Source organism: Procambarus clarkii, chromosome 15 (assembly GCF_040958095.1).
Source record: "Procambarus clarkii isolate CNS0578487 chromosome 15, FALCON_Pclarkii_2.0, whole genome shotgun sequence".
Classification (NCBI taxonomy): domain Eukaryota; kingdom Metazoa; phylum Arthropoda; class Malacostraca; order Decapoda; family Cambaridae; genus Procambarus; species Procambarus clarkii.
Window position 1 is genome coordinate 37,067,392 of NC_091164.1, and position 25,268 is coordinate 37,092,659.

Consider the following 25,268-nt stretch of genomic DNA (forward strand, 5'->3'; position numbering starts at 1 on the left):
CCGTCACCCAAATGGCTCCTCCCAGCATAATCCTTTTGCTGTTATTACACTAATACACACACTGTTACTCCATCTTCCCTGACAACTTCCACCACTGACACAACCAGCCTCCCCTGACACCACTATTACTCCAGCTTCCCTGACAACTTACACCACTGACAACCTGCCTTCCATGAGAATAACTTACACCGCCTGCCTCCCCCCTAACAATAAACCCTAACTACTGACACCACTTGCCCCCGTGACAACAACTCTCACCAATGACCCTTGATACCATTTTATCATCCTTCAACCATTTATCCCTAGAAACAATGGGTAAGCATAATAAAACACTGTATAACTGTTTACACTTTGGCGAATCATAGTTGATGACAGCCACCTTTGACGCTCGGTCTCGGTGACTGCTTGGATGAACAATCCTCGCTTAATCAAACATTTGTATGTTCCACTGAACATTTAGTACCTAATTCAATTTGTTCGGATCTACTGGGAATTCGCTAGAACGGGGTTCATTAGTGAGGATGAACTGTACTCTTTTCAGCTTTCTAACCTCAATTTTATGCTACGTCATTCATTTTGCTATCAAACTGTTCACAATATAAAGGGGCACATTTAAAACCAGTCCCATAATATTCAGACAATAAATGGGATTTTTAAAAATGCATTAATTGATGATGGCATTACCTTCATCAGGGACTCAGCGTGTTTTGGTTTTATGATGTCGATACCCTCATCAGGCCGCGAAACCCCTGATATTATTAGTTGGTTTTTGTTAACCCTTGGGCTGCTCTCTTGCGATTTTAGCCTGCAACACGTCTTAATAAGAGTGTTCATTTGTGTTTCCTGATCATGGGAAAAATAGAAAATAATTTGTGACATATTTTGACCACAATAGGGCGAGGAAGTCTGGCAAAAGTGAGGCGTTGACAGAGTAATCATCGGAGGCAGTCAGCTCCACCCGAGCTGTCAGGCGGGATTTGCCACAAAAATATTATTACTTAATTATTTCAATGTCTTTGATTTTTTTTTCTGTTTTTTTCGAGTAATATTATTCAATAGTGTGTAGTGTGATATATTTTTATATAATAAAATGTGATCCATCGCTATACTCAAAAAGTATTGTGAGCATATTAGTGATTCAATTACAGTGCATCCTCACTCTAACGAACCCTACTCTAAAGCATTCCCGGATAATCCGAACAAATTGCATTTGGCGCTAAATGTTCAGTAGAACATACAAAAAATCATTTGTGTTGTTCCACTGATGGTGATGACCTAGGCCGGTATGGCAGGGCTGTGAGAGCTGTGTACTGTACACACTCTCCACATCGTTCACTTCAATATCCGTATCACTAGTATCAGACACCTGTCTTTTTCCAGATTTGAGTTATCAAAATCACTGGCATGCTCATCTTCAAGGAATATGCCCTGTATTTCAACATCAGAGAGTGTTTTCTCAAAAACATGGCCAATTAGAGACTGGGAGCTCAATATGGATACATACAAAATGGTTGCTACCTTGAATATGAGCCTGCCCACAACCGTGGGGAATGCTGGGAATTTTTTTCAAGCTGGCAAACACCTCAGGAATCCATCTTGTACCCAAGTTTTGAACCCTACAATATACCTACAAGTGCCTTAACCACTGTGATGCGCCGAGTTTATTGTGACATTCCCCGTGCACATGAAATCAAGTGTTCCCCAAAAAATGTTTTTTTAACCCTGAACATGTATGTTTATGTAAAAATAAATACAAAATTCCACTTACTTTGGCTGTGGGGAAGTGGACAAGGTGCGCTGTGACGTCATCATGGCTGGTCGCCCGTACCAGAAACTCCCAGAAACAAGCGTGCAGGCCATTCAAGCATTGAGAGTTGCCACAAATATATTTTCAATTATTTGTTCTATGTATTTCCAATGCGGTTTTATTAGTTTTTTTATTGTATATGATGCATATTTTTGTTATTTACAATATGTATACAACAGAACGTTCATAATGTTCCATGGAACTGTGATACTGTGTGTCAGTAATGTATCCACAATATTTATTGTTGCAATATTACTTGCTAAAAATTCACTAAGATTACAATATGTATAGTTTCACACACTATTTACACACTAACACACTGTATTACACAATCAGTACTTCGGAAGTGAGTAATAATCAATGAAGTAGTCCATGGGACAAAGCGCGACTTCGCTCTCGTTGCACCAGGTACAGATAGATTTTCGCTGTTTCTTTGTTCTGTGTGCTTGCAAATAACGCACTCACGTACATCCTTGGCTTTAGTACTTGTAAGTGGTATGTAGCCAAGCTCGTAATGCGTAAGGTAGTCTTGAAAATATCGCTTTGTAAGGTCCCTGACTGGAAGATTCAGTCATTTATAGCAAGTGTCAGTCAATCTAGAAGAGATTGAGCCATTCTGGAAGAGATTCAGCTAATCTTGAAAATATCTATGGAAAACACCACCATGGAAACCGCTAACACTGTTCATCTATGCTACTTGTATCAGATGCATCATCACTGAACCCAGAAAACGATTCATCTATGTATCACCTATATAAATTGGAGATGGCATAGGTGGGCATGGGTGGCGTTCACAGCTACAACTGGATACGCTCACTGTATCATCCTAATAGGTGTGGTATCACTTGCATCCGACCTTTGTGTTAGATCCTTATTGTGCCTAGCTTCATCAATATCATGACCCTTATGTTCTTCAGGCTATAAGGTCTGAATTTTTCAACATCTTTCAATTTTTCAGCGATCTTTCAACACTGCGTCGGACAGGTGTTTGGGAGCCAGAGGGGCGTGCACCACCCCATGGTTACTCACTCAATACTAACCCAGCGAGCAGCCGTAGGACATTCTGGGAATTTTTTTCAAAGAAAGCTGCCTCTCACTGGGGGGTCCCAAGAGTTCATTTTGTATCCAACCTACCGCGAGCGTGTTTTGACCGTGTACAAAAAAAAAAACTTGTCGGTGGGGACAGTTATTGGTGAAAAGCATTTGTCGTTTGGCACAGTGCAGTGGTTAAGGTGTTATGCGCGCCCCTTGATCGAGCGAAATTAGGCGCTAATGCATTTCAGAGGGTTAATACACTCAACAAAACTGGTTAATAATACCATGACTAATACAATCCACATCACTGGGTAATACCAATATGATGAATACACTCACCATCACTGGGTAATGAAAACACCAAGAATAACCATTGTATGGCTCCGGGCTATTTAGTATTTGTCACCCACAGGCGCATACCAAAAAAAAAAATATTTTTTTTCCTAACCTGTTAAGTCGTGTTCCCTGACCATGAGAACAAAAAATTCAATTGAACTTACCGACGACGTAATTGAGCCGACAAGATGGGCGATGACGTCACACCATGCATGATAGCTCATGCACGGTGTGTCCCAGAGGCGGCGCGCGCGGTCTTCAAGCAGCCAGAGTTGCCACGAATTTATTTTCGCTGCATTATTTACAGTGTCTAGGCCTATTTTATTAGCAATATTAGTCACTAATTGTGTTGCACATAACGTTACATCACAGTCATTGTCAATAAATGTTACATACATCGAGTATACACATGTGCACACAAATGTTTTCCATTACGCCATTATATTATGTATCACAATGTTCATTATTATATGTACACACAAGCATGCACTATGTACAGGTTTTTGCACTATTATTGCACATTTAGAATTCTTGGAGAGATTGGTAGTCGTTGAAGCAGTCGACAGCACACAATAGAACTGCACACGCTTCACACCATGTTTGCACCACTTTACGTTTCTGTACTCTCCTTTTTGTTGTTTTACATACTAGGCATTCACGTTGGCCTATTGCACGCTTTCCAGCTGGTGGCAAATGTTTTAGTCTGTGTTGCTGAAAGGCCTCCATGTGAGCAAGCCTGGGTGTTGCAGCATGCTGCAACACTGGGTTCATGATTGGTCTTTGCATGCCAGGGACATCTTTACCAAACTTTGCTAATAACTGTGTTGCAAGTGTAAAAGCAAACGCACGGAAACTAGGTTTACGTCCAGTTTTCACCAGATACATATTATAGCAGGTCAACATGCTCAAGTCAACATGATGGAAAAACACTATTTTCGTCCATTTCAATGTTTTCCGCACACACTCGATAGTGCCAACCATCATGTTAGCCTTATCAAACGCATGTTGATATTACAGTATAGTCAAGAACACAATCTGGCTTATATACTGGTTCTTTCGTTACACAGTTCACCTTGCCACTGTTCACCATTGTACCCTCATGAATGGTTGTCAGCATGTTCACTTCTCTCTTGTCTTTCCACCGAACCGAGAGTATTTGATCACATTTCCGTAACTGGCACTCACCAACTGCAAGTCTACCGTCAAACACTGGCATTTCCCTCCTTCGTGCCTTTACTGTGCCAACCAATCCAGTTCTATTTTCAACCAAAAACTTAGTTAGCAATGGACTTGTATAGTAATTATCTGTGTATAAGATGTGGCCCTTGTTCATCCATGGTGCCATCAGTGACTTCACCACACTACCCGAGAAACCATGTTCGTCGTTACCGGGAATGTCTACATCGCTAGCTGAATACAGAATCATGTGTAACACGTATCCTGTTTCACAGACACACAGTACAAAGAATTTCAATCCAAATCTGTTTTGTTTGGAGGGAATATACTGCTTGAATGAAACATATCCTTTGAAAAGCACAAAGGATTCGTCAATCACCAGCTTCTGTGCTGGTACGTAAAAATCTCTGAACTTATCAATCACTTCATTCATATAGTGCATCACTCGCCAGAGTCTATCATCCTCTGTCCGGTCCTCATTACTTGCAAAATGCAGACACCTGAGGAGTATCTGAAACCTATCTCGGGATATATATTTCCCTAAGAAAGGTGTTGAAATAGTCAGATCTTTGCTCCAGTAATCTGTGATAGCGTGTTTGACACAGTGCTTCATCAACATACATATTGCTAAAACACATACATTTCACCTACATTGGTGGTTTTCCAATGTTGCAATCGTGAAAATTCTGTTATCTCTCTTCTAATGAGATGAGCCGCATGAAGGTTCGTTTGGTGTACAATATATTCCATGAGCGGCTCATCATAGAATGCTGTAAAAAAAAATAGGATATGAGTGTAAAATTCACTCATATCCTCTCCATTATCAGGAAAAAGCTCGGTAATCCCATCTTTATTGTCAAAGGCAGGAATTCGAGGAATAAAACCAGCACCATCACTCCACACTAGTACACCTGGTGTCCTGCGAGACGCAACAGGGGCACGACGGCGACGAAGTGATGTACACAGTGGACCAGGAGCTGAAGCCCGTCTACGCACAGTACGGCCGCTACGTGCACATAAGGTGGAAGCACGTGAACATCACCACACTACACAGTACCCCATAAAAGGTTGATGCATAAGCTGGAGAAACAGGCAGGAGTAACTGGTAGGGCGCTCCAGTGGATAAGGGAGTACCTAAACAATAGGAAGCAGAGAGTTACAGTGAGGGGTGAGACCTCAGACTGGCGTGAAGTCACCAGTGGAGTCCCACAGGGCTCTGTATTTGGACCTATCCTGTTTCTGATATACGTAAATGATCTTCCAGAGGGTATAGACTCATTCCTCTCAATGTTTGCTGACGACGCCAAAATTATGAGAAGGATTAAGACAGAGGACAGTTTGAGGCTTCAAGAGACTTCTTGAAGAGGACAGTTTGAGGCTTCAAGAGGCTTCTTCTTGAGGGCTTCAAGAAGACCTGGACAAGCTGCAGGAATGGTCGAACAAATGGCTGTTAGAGTTTAACCCAAGCAAATGTAATGTAATGAAGATAGGGGTAGGAAGCAGGAAACCAGATACAAGGTACCATTTGGGAGATGAAATACTTCAAGAGTCAGAGAGAAAGACCTGGGGGTTGATATCACGCCAGACCTGTCCCCTGAAGCTCATATCAAGAGGATAACATCAGCAGCATATGCCAGGTTGGCTAACATAAGAACGGCCTTTAGAAACTTGTGTAAGGAATCTTTCAGAACATTATATACCGCATATGTCAGACCAATCCTGGAGTATGCGGCTCCAGCACGGAGTCCATATCTAGTCAAGCATAAGACTAAAATGGAAAAGATTCAAAGGTTTGCCACTAGACTAGTACCCGAGCTGAGAGGTATTAGCTACGAGGGGAGACTACGGGAATTAAACCTCACTTCGTTGGAAGACAGAAGAGTTAGGGGGGACATGGTCACCACATTCAAGATTCTCAAGGGAATCGACAGGGTTGATAAAGACAGGCTGTTTAACACAAGGGGCACACGCACTAGGGGACACAGGTGGAAACTGAGTGCCCAAATGAGCCACAGATATATTAGAAAGAACTTTTTTAGTGTCAGAGTGGTTGACAAATGGAATGCATTAGGAAGTGATATGGTGGAGGCTGACTCCATACACAGTTTCAAGTGTAGATATGATAGAGCCCAATAGGCTCAGGAACCTGTACACCTGTTGATTGACAGTTGAGAGGCGGGACCAAAGAGCCAGAGCTCAACCCCCGCAAGCACAACTAGGTGAGTACACTACCCGAGAACATCACCATCACTACACTACTCTTGGTGCCTCATGTTGTTCCATGCGGCGGCGCTTGGCTGGGCGAGACGCTGACGTAACAAATTCTCGCCCAGTAACACCACTGGTACTGGCACCAGGCTCGGTAACACTATGTTCTGATTCCACTTCACTAAAACCAGAAAAAGAGTCACCTTCCTCTGACTCGTCACCGAAAATATCCTCAGACTCTAAATAATCACATGAACTGTGTGGTCGAGGGTGAATTGGAGTAGACACTGGGCGAGGTGGTATGGGTGAGCATATAGGCCTTGCCATGGGAGGCGGCTGTATCTCATTTTCACTGTCAGTGCTACTATCATCGGTCAATTGTGTGTAGTCTTTATCAATATCAGTTATCAAAATCACTTTCCTCACCATCAGAAAATAATTCACTGGTTATTTGCTCTTGGGCGAGTGATTGCGTGGTGCGCGCCCGATAAGCGTTCGGCCGTGCGCTCGACATGGTGGCTGCTGGGTAACTGATGCCTCCCACGCGATGGTAGCGTGAGCTGGATTTTTTTTTACAAAATGGTGTCTGTTTACTATAACCCATAAGCAGCGTATGGGAGTCCCCTCTACCTTTCAAATTTTTATCTCTACCTTTTTATCTTTCAAATCTTGCGTTGTACTCCAATGCATCATATGATGTGGAGCGCAAGTTACTGCAAGTCACTCAACCCATCATATGATGTGTTGCGCACTTAAAGGGTTAATACGCTCAGCATCACTAGTTAATGACAACATAATAAATATACTTACCATCACTAGTTAATAACAATATGATACACACACACACACTGATAGTACAGTAAGAATAAAATTGTCCTTACCATCATTAATGGGCAGAAGTTGTGTCTGCTATCGTCCTTGGGAGCCGAGCAGAGATGGAAGCAGTATTACCTATTAGGCAAAATAAAACAAATTTAAGGTTTCTATGACTAAATTTTTCCCACCAAAACATAGTAAATTTTTAGAAAAATTTAATAATATTTTTTAGGTATTGTACTTTGAGCAAAAGTAAGGAGGGTGGGCAGGAGTAAGGAGGGTGGGCAGGAGTATGGAGGGTGGGCAGGAAAAAGGAGGGTGGGCAGGAGTAAGGAGGGTGGGCAGGAGTATGGAGGGTGGGCAGGAGTATGGAGGGTGGGCAGGAGTATGGAGGGTGGGCAGGAGTAAGGAGGGTGGGCAGGAGTAAGGAGGGTGGGCAGGAGTATGGAGGGTGGGCAGGAGTAAGGAGGGTGGGCAGGAGTAAGGAGGGTGGGCAGGAGTAAGGAGGGTGGGCAGGAGTAAAGAGGGTGGGCAGGAGTAAGGAGGGTGGGCAGGAGTAAGGAGGGTGGGCAGGAGTATGGAGGGTGGGCAGGAGTATGGAGGGTGGGTAGGAGTATGGAGGGTGGACAGGAGTATGGAGGGTGGGCAGGAGTAAGGAGGGTGGGCAGGAGTATGGAGGGTGGGCAGGAGTAAGGAGGGTGGGCAGGAGTAAGGAGGGTGGGCAGGAGTATGGAGGGTGGGCAGGAGTATGGAGGGTGGGCAGGAGTAAGGAGGGTGGGCAGGAGTAAAGAGGGTGGGCAGGAGTAAGGAGGGTGAACAGGAGTAAGGAGGGTGGGTAGGAGTATGGAGGGTGGGCAGGAGTAAGGAGGGTGGGCAGGAGTAAGGAGGGTGGGCAGGAGTATGGAGGGTGGGCAGGAGTAAGGAGGGTGGGCAGGAGTAAGGAGGGTGGGCAGGAGTATGGAGGGTGGGCAGGAGTAAGGAGGGTGGGCAGGAGTAAAGAGGGTGGGCAGGAGTAAGGAGGGTGAACAGGAGTAAGGAGGGTGGGTAGGAGTATGGAGGGTGGGCAGGAGTAAGGAGGGTGGGCAGGAGTAAGGAGGGTGGGCAGGAGTATGGAGGGTGGGTAGGAGTATGGAGGGTGGGCAGGAGTAAGGAGGGTGGGCAGGAGTAAGGAGGGTGGGTAGGAGTATGGAGGGTGGGCAGGAGTAAGGAGGGTGGGCAGGAGTAAGGAGGGTGGGCAGGAGTATGGAGGGTGGGCAGGAGTATGGAGGGTGGGCAGGAGTAAGGAAGGTGGGCAGGAGTAAGGAGGGTGGACAGGAGTATGGAGGGTGGGCAGGAGTAAGGAGGGTGGGCAGGAGTAAGGAGGGTGGACAGGAGTATGGAGGGTGGGCAGGAGTAAGAAAGGTGGGCAGGAATAAGGAGGGTGGGCAGGAGTAAGGAGGGTGGGCAAGAGTAAGGAGGGTGGGCCGGAGTACGAAGGGGGGACAGGAGTAAGGAGGGTGGGGCAGGAGTAAGGAGGGTGGGGCAGGAAAGGGGAAGGGGGTATGGGTGGGTTCTCGGCTGCCTCCCCTCCCTCTCTAACAGCCTACGTAATACAAACCACGTGCATTAACCCTAAAGCTGCTACAGCCTGGGCTGTACAAGCTGGGGCTAGGCAAAAAATATTTGAATTATGTGAAAATTAATATTAAATGTTAGACAAATCTCCAACTTATTGGCATAAGCATCATGCAAGTTTCATCCTAATATTTTCAAAAATGTATTTTAAGACAATTTTTTTTGAAAGGAGAACATTTTGTTGATAAGGAGAACAGCTCCTATTAACTGGAACTGAGGGATAATGCAGTAATAAAGAGATGCAAACACTTGTCCAATGTACAAAGAAGAAGAATAGTAGCAAGAAGTGTCCACAAAGTGGATATGTAGCTGGTGCCTGTATAGCATTGCTGAGTGATGCATCATAATACCAATAATAATGAGTATGTTATCATGCTCTATTTTGTTAAATATCATAAAAATGTATTGCCTAATGTTAATATCTGTTACTGTCACCAATATCCAAAAAATATATATATTTTTTATCTCCTTTGTTTGTTATCTCATTTTGATGTAACCTCTACATCCTGGAGAGTGCATACCCATCCCTAACTATGTCAAGATAGAATGAAATTGGTCACCCAATAAATCAATCACAACTGGCAGAACTTGGGACTTTGAATTTTTTTGACTGAGTTTTTCACAGATTTCAAATTCTATTTTCTTTGTCTCTTTAGGCGGTTTTTGATGATCAGGGCTTTATCACTTTTATAAAGTACAGTAGCACCTCGATTAACGAGCGGCTGTATCTAAGATCATTTCGAGTAACGAGTGAGCCACTCACAGCAAATTTGTCTCTATTGACGAGCTTCACCTCTATTAACGAGCAAAACCACATGGTGCTTCCTAGCGTCTCGCGGGTTCTCACAAATTCTCGGACGCCTCCGACACCAGTGTTGTTGTTGTATCGCGCATGACAAGCATCCCTCTGCATTTATTTGTGCTTTTCTTTCGGTATTTTGTGGTTTTGTGACAACAATTTGTAACGCAAGATGTCGCCAAAGAAGCTGCTTGTTAAAGATAGACTTGTCAAGAGGAAGAAACACACAATTACTATGGATTTGAAGAAGGAAATTATAGCAAAGCATGAGCGTGGTGTCTGTGTGACTGATCTCACAATGGAGTATGGCAGATCCTCATCAACAATTTGCACCATTAGTAAGGGAATGAGGAGGTAAGGGAGAATGCTGCCTCTTTCAGTGAGATCAGGGAAGTGTTTGGAATGTTTGAAAAGATGACCGCATTCTTGAAAAAGCTGCCCTGATAAAGCAGTGACAACCTTGTGTGTGAACATGTTTAATGACAATTTGCTGACTCGTTTTAGGAACATCCTAAAACAAAGACAAAAGCAATTGTCAATAGATACGTTCTTTGGAAAAGTAGAGAAAAGAAGAGCCAGTGATAGTGAACCACAATCCAGTCCCAGTGGGGAGAAATTTCCAAGAGAGCCCCCCTGATTCAGAGGTGGATTCTCCTTCCACACCATAACCCCTCTCCTCCTTCCCACCTCCCCATCGTCTCATTCAAGCAAGCAACGACTCTTCATAAGGTAAACATGAAAATAGTACAATAAAACATTCATAAATACATGTGCAATATTATATTTACATTATAAAATGTCATACAAGTATGGATACTTTTGTGAGTGGAACGGATTAAATTTATTTCCTTTATTTTATATGGGGAAATTTGTTTCTAAAGACGAGTTTTCCACATAACGAGCTCGGTGCCAGAAAGGATTAAACTCGTTAATCGAGGTGCCACTATATACATTTTTATCCCCTAAATCATTATAATTTTTCCTATACAGTATTTAGTTGTTTTTTTTTGGGGGGGGGGTATTTTTTTCTTGACATCATTCCAACACATATTGACCTACAACTTTCACATATTTGAGTACGAATGTCAAACAACGTTTATTAAAACATATAAGTAAATTAATGAATTAGAACTACCTTATTCATTGTCAATAAATTTAACTTCAATTATCTCTAAAACTTTGAGTCAGCTTCAAAAAATTCAGTTTCTGACCGATTCTCACGATTTTTACAAATAATGTTCACAGTTGTCTGTTCTACAATCCTATTAGAATGGATTTTTCACAAACCCTAAACATTTGTAGTTATCAATTTTTTTCTAAATTTGGTGCATAATTCAAATGCCACATTGATGATATTTTTTACAGTAAACTAAACTGAAAACATATATTCTAAATCTATGAAAATGAAGATCATATACTATTCTGAGAGCATAATAACACCAAATGAACAATTAGTGATAGTTTATATATTTGCAGCTGATCTCAATATCTGAAGTTTTCAATATTCAATTTTATAATTATTTTTTATTTTCTTATTTTTCAAGTTACGTTTGTGATCATTTAGACAAAGTTGCAGGATTTGCTAGTATGCACAAAAAATTGGAAAGCATTAGAGCAATTTTGAGAAATTGAACTTTGCCATCAGATCCTGTCGTATATGTATGCCATGCACAGCTTAAGGGTTAATACAGAACTGTACTGTATAAAATGCATAAAACTTCAAAACTAACAATATTTCACTAATTATAACAATAATAATATTTTAAATAAAACAATTTGTAACAGTCAATATGTACATTAAATTTTGAGTATGCCTATAAAATAAGCACAGGTCATGTCAACACGTTGGGCCTGAGTGAGATGGCTGGCACCATGTGCTTCTCCTCTTCCTGGGGTAAAAACGTCGGGCTCGCACGCGAAGGATTTTGTGATAAATTTAAAAAAATTTACTGTTTGAACTCATTTAATCTGTCAAGATGTCTCAGAGCAGCATTCATGGTATTAAAGGTATAAAACAAAAGAGAAAATATTTGTCAATTGATTAGAAAGTTGACTTGATAGAGAAAGCAGAGCGTGGATACTCTGTCACTCGACTCACCCAAGAATTCAACATTGGTAAAGATACAGTTTGTGATAAAAAAAAGCAGAAGGATAATATTAAGAAATTCTTTGCTCAAACTCATGCAATAGGCAACAGGAAAAATTGAGGCCTGCTAAGTACACAGATTTGGACTCGTCTGTATTTAAATGGTTTACACAGCATGGTGCGAAAGGAACTGCTGTTTCAGTTGATTCTATTAGAAATGCAGCTGAAAGACTTGCTGTAAAGTTAAACATAGACAATTTCAAGGCTAGTGCTGAATGGGTATGTCGATTTAAAGAGAGGTATGGCATCATTAACAAGAAAATTTGTGGCGAGGCATTAAGTGCAGGTGTTGGAAGTGCTAATGCATATAAGAATAAACTTTTTCAGCACATGATATCTAATAATCTAAGCTGGTTTTAAGTGTACAATGCAGATGTAACAGGCTTTAACTGGAAATGCCTTCAAAGAAACACTTTGGCCTTCAGGCTTGAGAAGAGTATTCCTGGTTGCAAGGTAAAGAAGGAAAGAATTTCAGCATTATTGTGCTGTAACGCAGATGGCAGTCACCGAACAAAGTACGCAATTGTTGGGAAATCTGCCAACCTCAGAGCATTGAAAAACTGCATGAACAAACTACCTGTCATCTACTACAACACAAAAAATGCCTGGTTCACACAGATTATTTTTGAGGATTGGTTCCAGAATCACTTTTATAAATTAGTAAAAAAGCAGCAGATCAATGAGTGTAGAATTCATCCTGCTGAGGTAAAGGTAATGTTGTTGACTGATAATGCCCCAGCTCACCCCATTGCTAAATTAACATCGCCTGATGGCAAAATAACATGTATGGCTTTACCACCAAACACTACATCTGTAATACAACTCATGGATTAAGGGTTATCTATGCTCTCAAAAGGCTTTGTCTGGCTAATGCCTGAGCTATGAATTTAGACATTACGGAAGTTCTGCTCTCTGAGGAAGACGAGATACTTAACCACTGCACTGCGCAACGAGCTTGTAGGCGCTCAACGGGTGGTGCGTAACACACCTCAGGGATCTTATAGGTATAGCGTATGATTCAAAACTCCCGCAGCTACATGGGGTTCACATCAGCCTCCTCAGGGCTCTTATAAACAGACGTCATTTAAAAAAAAATCGTGGGCAACATTCCCGGGTGTAAGAGCCTCAGTACTGAGTGAGCAACCAAGGCTGGCGCACACAGCATGAGCTCACAGCACTGCTGTTCAGCTTGTGACCACGGCATTGCCAAATAATGTGAAAATATATATGTAACTGGTATTATTTAGCCATGATAGTATTACAGAAGAGCCTGAGTGTGATAATGACTATGTTCAAATGTCGGTGAATCAATGCTCTTCAAGATGTTCACAGCGCTAGCCACAGCACAACAGCATTAATTTGTCCATCTAGGAATCTTCAAACGACTTCATATGTTCCTTTACAAAATAAACGTGTGGTCTATTATTCATTTACAGGATTTAGTGACCAGGATTATGATAATAGCAGGATTGTGGCGCTCTTATAAACAGACGCCATTTAAAAAAAAAATCGTTGGCAACATTCCCGGGTGTAAGAGCCTCAGTACTGAGTGAGCAACCAAGGCTGGCGCACGCAACATGAGCTCACAGCACTGCTGTTCAGCTTGTGACCATGGCATTGCCAAATAATGTCAAAATATATATGTAACTGGTATTATTTAGCCATGATAGGACGATAATAGCAGGATTGTGGTGATAATTAGTGCTGTGCATAGTATTGTGGGAGGTGGAATTTTGGTGAGGGAGGGAGGGAATCGAGGTAGCGTCAGTGTGTGGCAGCCAATCTTGTTTTGCTCACCATACTAGCTTAGTGGTTCACTATGGTGAACACAAATGTAGATACATATATATAATGTGTGTGTATACAGTGTAATAACAGCAACAGGAGTATATTGGGAGGAACCATTTTGGTGAGGGAGGTGGCGTCGTACTCGTAGCGTTGTCTTCTGCTGTGTGACTTGTCATGCAGTGTATGGTGGCCACTGTTCTGTTTGGACATAATACGAGTTTAGTTGTATGGTTATGATGAATAAAACATGTTGATATTTATACATAATGTGTGTAAATAGTGTAATAAAAACAATAACAGTATGGTGGGAGGAGGAATGTTGGCGAGTAAGGTGTTGGAGAAGTGAGGGAGGGCTGGCTGGGTGTGGCAGCTCAATCTTGTTTTTTGGGCTCACCATACGAACTTAGTGGTTCGTTATGGTGAACACATATGTAGATGGTTATATACAATGTGTGTATATAGTGTAATAACAGCAAAAACCAGCGTTGAATGTAATGAAACGCCATTTTCTGGGTGAGCCCCGGAGGCTCCCTGGAGCTTATCGGGCTAATGTATGTTATGTTAGACCGGGACATTAGCTAAGGAGTTCAGACCTACCAGGGACCAGCGCCAGAACCTGGCCCCTTCAGAGAGGTTTCAGGGAGCAATGGCCCTGGAAAACCCCATATGGTTGGGGGTTTTCCTTATCTGCCATCGACCGGGGTTAGGCACCCAGAAAGGTAGGCGTAACAAAACAAACCCCAGATGGTAAGAAACTACAACAAAAACCGAACAGAGAGGTAGAAAACTCCCTACAATCCCAAGGAAACAAGGAAACAAGCAAACATCACACTTTACTGCCGCGCCGATCGTCCGCGCAGCCCTCCCCACCCCGGGAGGGGGAGGGGGGAGCCCCGGACCTACCGCGCCGGCTGCCAAGCTCCAGTTCGGAAGCTAAGCTTCAACCAACGCGAAAAAACCGCCGACCGGTGGGAGGGAGGGTTTCCAGGGAGCCTCCGGGGCTCACCCAGAAAATGGCGTTTCATTACATTCAACGCTGGTTTTCTGTGAGGAGCCCCTACGGCTCCCTGGAGGCTGCATACCCAAAGAGAAGGAAAAGAAAGGGCTAACCCGGGAGGCCGCCGCCACAAACTCTGCAACGCAAAGCCAAGACAACCGGTCGCAAACCTGTGACCCAAGGCAACAAGAACGCCCAAGAACAGACGCACATATGGATGGGCGGCCAAAAACCTGTGCGACCCACAAATCCCTGCGCCCGAAACGAGCCCAAGACATCACCAACACAGCAGCAAATGCTGCAAACGTCTGAACAGCACGGGTGCAAAGACAGACCGCAGGAAGAAGGAAAACACTGCGGACGACCTGGGAGACCCGAGCCCTGAAAATAGGGAACGAAGGAACCGGATCAACCACAGCGCATCCCCAGGCACGGTACGCTGGCAACAGCAAAAAGCACAACCGGACAACACAGGACGCACCCCCCGGCCAAACCAAACAAGTACCAATACCCCAAGAACCCCTCCGGAAAGCAGCCGTCTCGACCGTCGCCAGGACAGAGAAAGGCTGCACACCAATAAAACTACCACCAGTACCAAAGAGGAGGAAACTGAAACCGAAGGGGCTACCACAAACTGAGGGGAAGATAAGAAGGCACCCTGAACAAGGACCAGGATGGCTCAGGCGACTCATGAGCAGGCCGGAGGGGAAACAAAACGCAAGAAAACGTAATAAACGTCATACTGTCTCCAAGACGAAGCTCGCAGGTGGGACACCGTCAACAAAGCCACCTGAACACCATAGAGATGGTGATACCTGCGTCAAAATACCAGACGCGAAGAGCCAAAGAGAAGGCCGAACCAGTCACGGTCAGGACCGATTCGGCCTGCTGAAAGAGGCGAAGCCTCAGGAAAAACGCCCCGGGTACGGACACCTATCAAGCAGCGTCTGAAAAGAAGGCCGGGCCAGCCACCATGGAACCATAAGGACTGTTCTCGTGGGAATGGGCTGCAACCGAGCCAGAACCCGAAGCAACAGCTGGACCGGGAGAAGAGGAACAGGTACCCCCCACCTCGACCAGGCCTGCCGAAAGCCTCCACCGTGAAGTCCTCGCAGGTGGGAAGGGCGCCACAAAACGGGCGACGCCTAGACCACGCCGACCCGAAGACGTCCATGGCCAGGAGTCCATAAGCCCAACAGAGCCAACAAAACGAATCGGCGACGACTGGCCAACTCACGAAGAGGAATGAACCGAGACAGCTGTCCACCAGGACGCAGGACACACCCCGGACACGAACCACACGGACACGAACCTGTGGTTCCGGCAAGAACCACCAGAGAACAGTCCAAACAGAGCTGAATGGTAGAGTACCTAGTGACCCAAACCCTCCGAAGCGCAAACCAGACAGCCATGAACACCTGAACCGGGCTGTGAGCCCGACGGACAGACTCAATCAACCTCGGCCGACCTGGTGAGCACTGGTCACAAAGCCCCAGCCGAGAGACGACCCGTCCGTGAACACATCGAGCGAAGGCTCGGGGAGGTGCCAAGGCACGGAACCCCGGAAACCCCAAAGAGGAAGCTGGTGACGCAGCACCAACACCAGATCCCCAGAGGAACCCAAGGAATGCAAGAGGCGGAAGGGGAGTCTCCGTAGGAACCAACCGACGCCGGAGCCAAACCCGACTCCGCGGGCAGACAAGCACGCCGAAGTGCAAACTCCCGCACAACCGCCCAAGCAACCGCCGAGCAACCCGGGACCCCTCTCCTGAACAGCCAAAGGCGGGACCACAGCCGCAGTAACACTTCTGGAGGGAAGACAATGAGGGGCCCAAGAGCCTGAAGCAAGGCCCAGGTCCGAACCCGGGACGGAAACAGAAGGAAAAACCTCCAGATCACCAGGAAACCAAACCCAGCGATCTGGAAAGAACCATCCCCTGGCGAGCAGACAAGCGGACTGACTGGGAGCCCACTCCAGCCAGTCGTCGAGGTAGGCCAGACACCGAATCTCAGACGCAGACAGGGCACTAAGATCCGGTAAAGATGCAAAGAGTATACAAAGTGCCCTTTACAAAATAGGGAAGGCAATAAAAACAGCAAACCTGAAGCCCCACCACCAAAGCATTATATGACAATCATATTAAGACATTATGACAATATGACAATTATAATCAAAGCATTATATGACAGAGAGCTGGGAAGACGGGACACCACGAGAGTAGCTCTCATCCTGTAACTACACTTAGGTAAGTACACATAGGTAATTACCAACCGTGCTAGCCCCAGAAAAACTGGAGAGGAACGTGCCAAGAAGTGACCTGGAGGTCCAGGTCCACCATCCATGCACCCGGCCCTAACAGAATCCGAACAGGAGACAACAGTCCTCCGAGGAGGGCAGAGGATCCAGGGCGCAGACTGAAGTAGTCCAGAAGAACTGCAGACTGGAAAAGCTCATGACTGCAAAGAGCAGACGGGAAAAGCTCATGACTGCAAAGAGCAGACGGGAAGCCCAGAAGGATGGGGCGGATCGACCACGCCCCACGCACCCACGAAGAGGAAATGACGAAGCGCAGGGGAAGAAGCCCACCCCGCCAGCTCTGAACCCCCCTCCCCAAGGGGGAGAAGCCGTCCTCCGACGCCAGCAGAGGCCGGAAGACAACCCAAAGCGCCCACTAACAGCAGGACCAAGCGAGAGGCAACAGAGCAAGCTGCTACCCCAGCGCCCAGTCAACAGAGAAGGGAACAGAACCCCTTCCGAAAGAAAAAGTACACTACCGAAGTCATGAGGAGAGACTACGGGAATGAAACCACACTTCGCTGGAAGATGAAGTGAGGGGAGACCTGATCACCACATTCAAGATACCCAAGGGAATCGACAGGGTTGATAAGGACAGGCTATGTAACACAAGGGGCACACGCACTAGGGGACACAGGTGGAAACTGAGTACCCAAAAGAGCCACAGATAGAATTAATTTTTTTTTTTTTTTTTTTTTTTTTTTTTTTTTTTTAGTGTCAGAATGGGAATGGGAAAGCACTAGGAAGTAATGTGGCGACTCCTCACACAAGTAACGAGGCTGACCCCCATACACTGTCACATGTAGACATGACAGAGCCCAAGAGGCACAGGAACCGATACACCTGTTGATGGACGGTTGAGAGGCAGGACCAAGGAGCCAGAGCTCAACCCCCACAAGCACAACTAGGTGAGGACATATATTGTAAAAGCACAAGCCGCCGACTAGTGACAGAGAGCACTACGCCGGCCAGGCAAAGAAGGCACCAAACTGCATCAAAAGGCCCACCTCGACAGCAAAACCACAAAGTCCCAGCACAACCACAACATGTGCAAAGACCCAAAAAGCTCAGTCTGCAAGCCAGGAAGACCCCGGAACCCCAACAGGCAGAACCGGGTCACACGAGGAAACAAAGTCCCCTGAACCCACAAAAGGGGGCCCAAGAGGAAGAAACCTCCAGAACGAAACCAAGGAACCCAAAGGAACCCAGAATCGAACCAGGGGGAGCCCAAACCACCACATTTGCCGGCGGAGAACACCACTGAAAGGCAAAGCACAGACCCCAGCAGAACGCCCTGGGAAAACGGTCCCAACAGACCGAAAACCGAGGGGCAAGGTGTGGGAGCAAGCATACCAGCCAGGGGCACTGAGCCTAAACCCATAGGCTCAGACCCAAAATCAACACCCAAACGTTCCCAGAGGAACAGGCAACGGCAAGAAAACACCAGAAAAACAAAGAAACGACAACAGGAGAACAAAAAACCCTGAAAAATGTTTGAAAACTCACCAGAGACGCTCGCTCGCACACCCAGACGCATGTAAACAAACCGCAACGCCGCCCTGGTGGCCACGCCGTGAAACCGGCAGACGAAAATGGCCGCCAGCAGGGGCTGTGACTGACGCTAAATACACAAAAACACGCCAGCAAATGTGGGAAGCTAGCAGACTGGAAGGGCGAAAAACGCCGCCCAACAGCAGAAAAACCCCTGAAGGGGCAAAACCGCCCCAGAACTGCTAGCAGGCAACCCCCACAGCCCCGGGAACCAACAACAGAGGCCCCGGGGCAGAGCCGTCCTCCAAGCCCTCCGCCCTTAAAGAAAAGCAAGAACCCATGGGAAAGGCAACAAGAAAGGGCCGCTGGTAAGACCCAGAAGCCTTGGCAGGAGGCACAGGCTCAAACCTCCGTCCCCAACCCGAACGAGGGCAGCCCCCAAAAACCGCCCGAGTCTCTGCCGCAACTAAACCCCGCCCCGACCCCGAAACCCGCAGACGGTCCGGAGCCGGGAACATGGAGAGAAAGGGGCGAGCAGCACCTAACCAAACGGGGCGGCCACGGGGCATTCGAGTGGGAAACCAACCTAGCATGTTGCAGCAACCTAACCTAGCTTGCAACATGGATGCCGCCTGTACTCTGAACAGTAATAACATCAGGAGAGTACTGGAGAACAAGCAGAGAATCACTCGCAAGACTCCGGGTCAAGGTGTCAGTGACCCAACAGGCAGCACAACGGAGGTAAAATTGGCGACTGTCACCCGGAGACAAGGGAACAGCAACCAACGATCCCGTACAAGATGGGTTGGAACCCGGAAGACACAGTCAATGGTCCCCCGAGCCCAGACAGGGGTTTCCAGGGCCCGTAGGGTAACAACTACGGGAAGCCCGGGCAAGGTGTTGCTAACCGGTTAAGAAACCCAAACATAACAAGAGGGTAGATTATAGCACTGAAAACCCCTGAGACGTGTACAAGCACGGGGGCCTAGCAGAGGGCCGCCAAACACTACCAGTGGAACTATAACCACCTTAGGCAGATCCCCACCAGGCAAGAAAAATGAAAAACAAAAGAAAAACCCCGCAAAAGTACACCGTCTCCAGAGGCAACAGAAACCGGCCGCCGCTTAGGTGGCAGGCTGCGCAACACCTTGACGCCCTAACCAGCACAATACCAATCCCTACCCAGGGCCAAACAAGGGCCCCAAGCCCCAGCTGGCCCCAAGGGCGAGGCAAATGCCGAGCAGCAAGAACCTCTACGGGAATGGTTCCCGAACGCCCCAGGGAAGAGAACCCTGTTACGCAAGGGCAGTACTCACAGGGCGCTTAGGGAAGTCAGCCACTAAGCACATGCAGCCCCGGCACTGATGAAGTACTCCTGGCCACCGCACACCACAACACACGGCAGTGAACGCCACACAAGGCAAACACCGCCTAGGAAACTGAGACCAGAGAAGCGTCAATCCCGGTTGACATTAGCGAACGAACTGAAGCTTGGCAGCCGGCGCGGTAGGTCCGGGGCTCCCCCCTCCCCCTCCCGGGGTGGGGAGGGCTGCGCGGACGATCGGCGCGGCAGTAAAGTGTGATGTTTGCTTGTTTGCTTGTTTCCTTGGGATTGTAGGGAGTTTTCTACCTCTGTTCGGTTTTTGTTGTAGTTTCTTACCATGTGGGGTTTGTTTTGTTACGCCTACCTTTCTGGGTGCCTAACCCCGGTCGATGGCAGATAAGGAAAACCCCCAACCATATGGGGTTTTCCAGGGCCATTGCTCCCTGAAACCTCTCTGAAGGGGCCAGGTTCTGGCGCTGGTCCCTGGTAGGTCTGAACTCCTTAGCTAATGTCCCGGTCTAACATAACATACATTAGCCCGATAAGCTCCAGGGAGCCGTAGGGGCTCCCCACAGAAAACACTGTTTGATCGTAGAATATAATATACACCTTACATCTGGTATAATCTATGACTGAACAACTGACCACTATCGTACCTTCCTCATAGTAAACATGGACATAACTCCACCAGAAGCAAACTCTCATTCAGGCTACACAGTGAATCAGCTTTAGGCAATCTCTCAAATGCACTTCACAATATTAACTGGGAATCTGAATTCAAGAATACACAGGATATAAACTCATTAACTAACCTCTTTCTCTCCAAAACTCTAAACTTCTTCAATACTCACTGTCCCCTCCTTATCAAACAAGTAACTGACAAAAGAATAAACAATCCGTGGCTCACAAGTGGCATACTCAAATCAATCAACAAAAAACTTGAATATGAAAAGAAATCTAGGATTGGCCTAGTTACAAAGGAAGTAGTTAAAAGGTACTCATTAGTGCTTACCAGTATCATAAGAAAAGCTAAACTTTCATATTATGAGAATAGATTCAAAGAAGCAAAAGGCAACATGAAAAACACATGGAAAACCATCTCTAATATCCTAGGAACAAAACGACACTCCTACAACCAGATAATACTCTCTAAGGATAGCTACACAGTGTCAACTGATTTCAAAATGGCAAATGAATTTAATAGCTTCTTTTCATCGGTTGGTGCTAACCTTGCCTGTAAAATCCCACAGACTCAGACACATATCAATACATATCTCTCAGGCAGCTATCCAAACTCTCTTCTCCTTTCACCAGTCAGCCCAACAGATGTTGTGTCCATCATACACTCACTAAAAACCAAAGCTGGGAACATCAGTGAAATCCCATCCATTGTATACAAGAGAGCCTCCCATGCCCTTGCGCCACCCATAGCTCTGCTGTTCAACAAAACCCTAGAGTGTCATAGCTTCCCTGATATCCTTAAAAAAGCAAGAGTAACACCAGTTCATAAAAGAGGCAATCCGGCAGACATAAACAATTATAGACCAATATCAAACCTACCCATACTATAAAAAATATTTGAAAAAATTATCTACAAACAGCTCTACTCCTACCTCGTAAAATTTGACATACTCAGCCCCTGTCAGTTTGGCTTCTGCTCCCAAAAGAGTACCAATGATACAATTATTAGCCTCCTTGATATAATTTACTCAGCCCTTGACAAAAATGAGTTTCCGACTGGACTCTTCATTGACCTGAGAAAGGCCTTTGATACTGTTAATCACAACTACCTCTTACGTAAACTCCGTCATTATGGTGTAACGGGGGGTGGGGGAAATAGCTCTCTTTAGTCCATTAGTTCACCTCCAGTTAGTCAACTATTCTAGTTTCCCCCAGAGTTCCTACTGCAACCTCTCTTGTTCAACACCTTGTAACCCAGGTATTTGATTACCTAGGTGTTACAACTACAAGGCACCGTAACTTGATCAGCTACCCGCAAACTCTAGAGAAACTCCAGAACCATTTCACTGCCACAAACGTATACGAGAACCAAAAGGAAAGAAATGGATAATGAAGTAATGAGTGAGGGTTTGGGGTGAGAGAGGTAGGGAGGTGGGAGGAGCGAGGAGGGTTGTCAGTTGAAAGGGAGAGTTTGGAGAGGGGCGGAGGGAGAAGAGAGAGAGTACGGAGATGAGTGGAGGTAGAGGTAGAAGGGTAGGTAGGTAGAAGTACAAAAGTAGATAGTAGAAGTAGTAGTGCTGCCACCATCCATTCTAGACAGTACATATATGACAAGGAATGGAACTTGTCTGTATCAAAAGATGTTATTAGCATATGTCAACTGGAATCATGTTCCAGGCAAGATTCTTTAATCCCATAGTCTCAAGAGTACTCTACACTTAAGTTTGCATATTGTATCCAAAAATCCCAAATCTAGGAACAATTAAAATCAGATTAAAAATAAGTGAATTTCTCAATAAATTCATCAAGTATATTTAAAAGGATAGATATCATAATTCAAGCAAACAAACTGAAGGTTCACTATTAAATTACAAAGTGAGCCACTACCCAAGAATTTGAGACCATTACGACTGTCTGCCCCCTGCTAGTCACACAACACTAGTAAACACGACTAAGTCACCTTCCATGTTCAACTCACCAAGTGTCTGCCAATAGGTGGATAGAGAGGGAGGGGGGACTGTAGTTGACAGGAACAGTCCCGCCCCGTCCGGCTGACAGCCTCCCTGGCTATGCTGTCCTCTGTTCTGCTCTGCTGGCTGTTCTGCTATTGCTTATCCTCCCGAATCTACAGCTCTCCGAGTATATATTGGGAAACCTAGTAGCAAACTCCGCCACAAGTAGATAGCCCCAGGCACTCTACCAAGCCACAACTAAAACTGGCAACTTGTTTGAAGGCTATCAGGCTACAATTATCAGATTAGCAGAAGCAAGTGAAATTTGCTTGAGCTGACCTCAGGTCAGCTTGAGGTCATTAATGCTTAGAGGTGTGAGTTTCAGGCCGACTGAATGGCGCCTTTCAAATCCTTGTCTGTGACTCATGAACTATATATATATATATATATATATATATATATATATATATATATATATATATATATATATATATATATATATATATATATATATATATATATTAAATACAACAAAACAAAACACCTTTACGGTGTTACAATGGAATCCGAGGCCATGCCCTGGACTATATCAAATCCTATCATAGTGATAGATACCAATGTGTAGCCATCAATGATATAACCTCTCTCACTCTACCAATAACCGTTGGAGTGCCACAGGGCAGCATTTTGGGACCTCCCCTATTTCTTATATACATCAATGATCTGCCTAATGTCTCTAACATTCTGAAACCTATATTGTTTGCTGATGATACTACCCTCATCTATTCTAACCCCAACCTACATACACTAAATAATGTTGTTAATAATGAACCAAAAAAACCAGCGTTGAATGTAATGAAACGCCATTTTCTGGGTGAGTCCCGGAGGCTCCCCGGAGCTATCCCTGGCTGATATGCTAATGTCAGACTTTGGCATCAGTCATGTGTATGGAGTTCTTAGGCCTACCGGGGACCACGGCCAGAACCGGGCCCCCTCAGAGAGGCAAGGGGAGCAATGGCCTATAGAAGCCCCTGTGTAGTTGGAAGCATTCTATGTCTGCCATCGACCGGAACAGGCACCCAGAAAGATAAGCGCCCCAAAACAAACCCCTATTCTGGTGAAAATTGCTACCAAAAACCGAACTAGTGGATAGAACTCCCCAACCGAAAACAAGCAAACTAGTGTGACGTCACACACTGCCGCGCCGCTGTCTGCGCAGCTCCCCTCTCCCCGGGAGGGGGAAGGGGGAGCCCCAGACCCCCCGCGCCGGCTACCCACACCTCAGTTCTTGAGGCTGGATGTCAAAAACGCGAAAAACCGCCGACCGGAGGGAGGGAGGGATGCCGGGGAGCCTCCGGGACTCACCCAGAAAATGGCGTTTCATTACATTCAACGCTGGTTTTCTGGGGGGAGCCCCGTCGGCTCCCCGGAGCTAACTACCCACAGACAGAAAAAGAGGGACTTACCCGGGAGGCGGTCGTCGCTCACCCCTCAACTCGAAGCCGAGACAACTGGCTGCAACCGCCGACCCAAAGCAACACAGGCCCGACGAGGCCCAGGGACATTCACAAGGTAACGAGCAGCCAGGACCCTGTTCGACCGCCAAAATCCCTGCGCCCGAATATCAGACCAAGACATATTCCCAAAGACGGCAGCAAGAGCCGCGAACTTACGAACGTCATAGGCACGGGGATAGACCGCAGGCTGGCTGGACCTAATAACCCTGCGGACGACCTGAGAGACCCAAACCCGCGAACAGGGAAGAAGGGAAACCGGATCAACCCACAGCGCGTCCCCGGACACAGAAGCTGTGGCGCGCAAATAACGGTGAAGCGCCGCAACCGGACACAAAACATGATGCACCCCCGGCCTGACCAACCAAGCATCAACCACCCATGGACCCCTCCGGAACGCAGCAGTCTCATTCTTCGCCAGAAAAGAAGGAGACGGCTGCAAACGAACAGAAGGGGAAGGACGAGGAGGTGCGGACTGAACCAGGATCGAAGCGACCCCCACCCCCAAGTCCGGGTCTCGAAAAGCAAAGCGGGGCAGCCCCGGGGCATCCGGGGAAGCAACCAACCGAGCGCGTTGCAACAGACGAAACCTAGACTGCAACACACGTGCCGCCTGTACCCGAATAGAATCAACAGAGGATTGGGTAAATTGAGTCACAAGCAAGCAGCAACACTCACAGGACTCAGGGTCGAAAGTATCACCGACCCAACAGGCAGAGTGGCAGAGGCAAAAACAATGAGGGTCACCCTGAGACAAGGGGACCGAGCAACCCTCAAACTCGCACACAGCGAGTGGGGACTCCCGGGTCACATCCATCGGACCCACGCGCCCCCTAGGAGATTCCCAGGGTCCTGAGCGTTTACTTTAAGAGGACTCGCGCTCAGGTAGTCCCAGGCAGGGTGCTGCAAACCGGCGCCCAAAACTACCAAGCAAACTTCTAAAGCTGAACCCCAGGGACGTGTACACTCACGGGGGCCTAGCAGGGGGCGTCACCGAGGAGAACAGTGGAAGGGCAAAAACAAACTGAATAAAATGACAGAACCCCCCACCAGGCAAAAACAAAAAGAAAAACAAAACCCCGCAAGAGGACAGCGAACCCCAAGGAACAGAGCCGGCCGCGATGTCGGGAAATACAAGCTGAGCAGCACCCTGCGCCCCTACCAGTGCAAACTGCCTCTTACCTGCCGGTAACAAGGGAGAACAGAACACCCAAGAGCCCAACAGGCGGCCGAAAAACCGAAAGGTAAAACGGACCAGCAGAGGCAGACCCCGAGGAGCCTGTGGAAG

General features: G+C 46.3%; 1 long non-coding RNA gene across 1 annotated transcript in view; it reads right to left on the reverse strand.

The window, feature by feature from the left end:
* The window catches only part of LOC123759178 (uncharacterized), a 57,891-nt gene that overhangs the window by 25,125 nt on the left and 7,498 nt on the right, over window positions 1–25,268 (reverse strand). Inside the window, exon 2 of the long non-coding RNA XR_011228674.1 lies at window positions 7,444–7,513. This is a non-coding gene — a long non-coding RNA (uncharacterized lncRNA). The remainder of the gene's footprint in view (window positions 1–7,443; window positions 7,514–25,268) is intronic.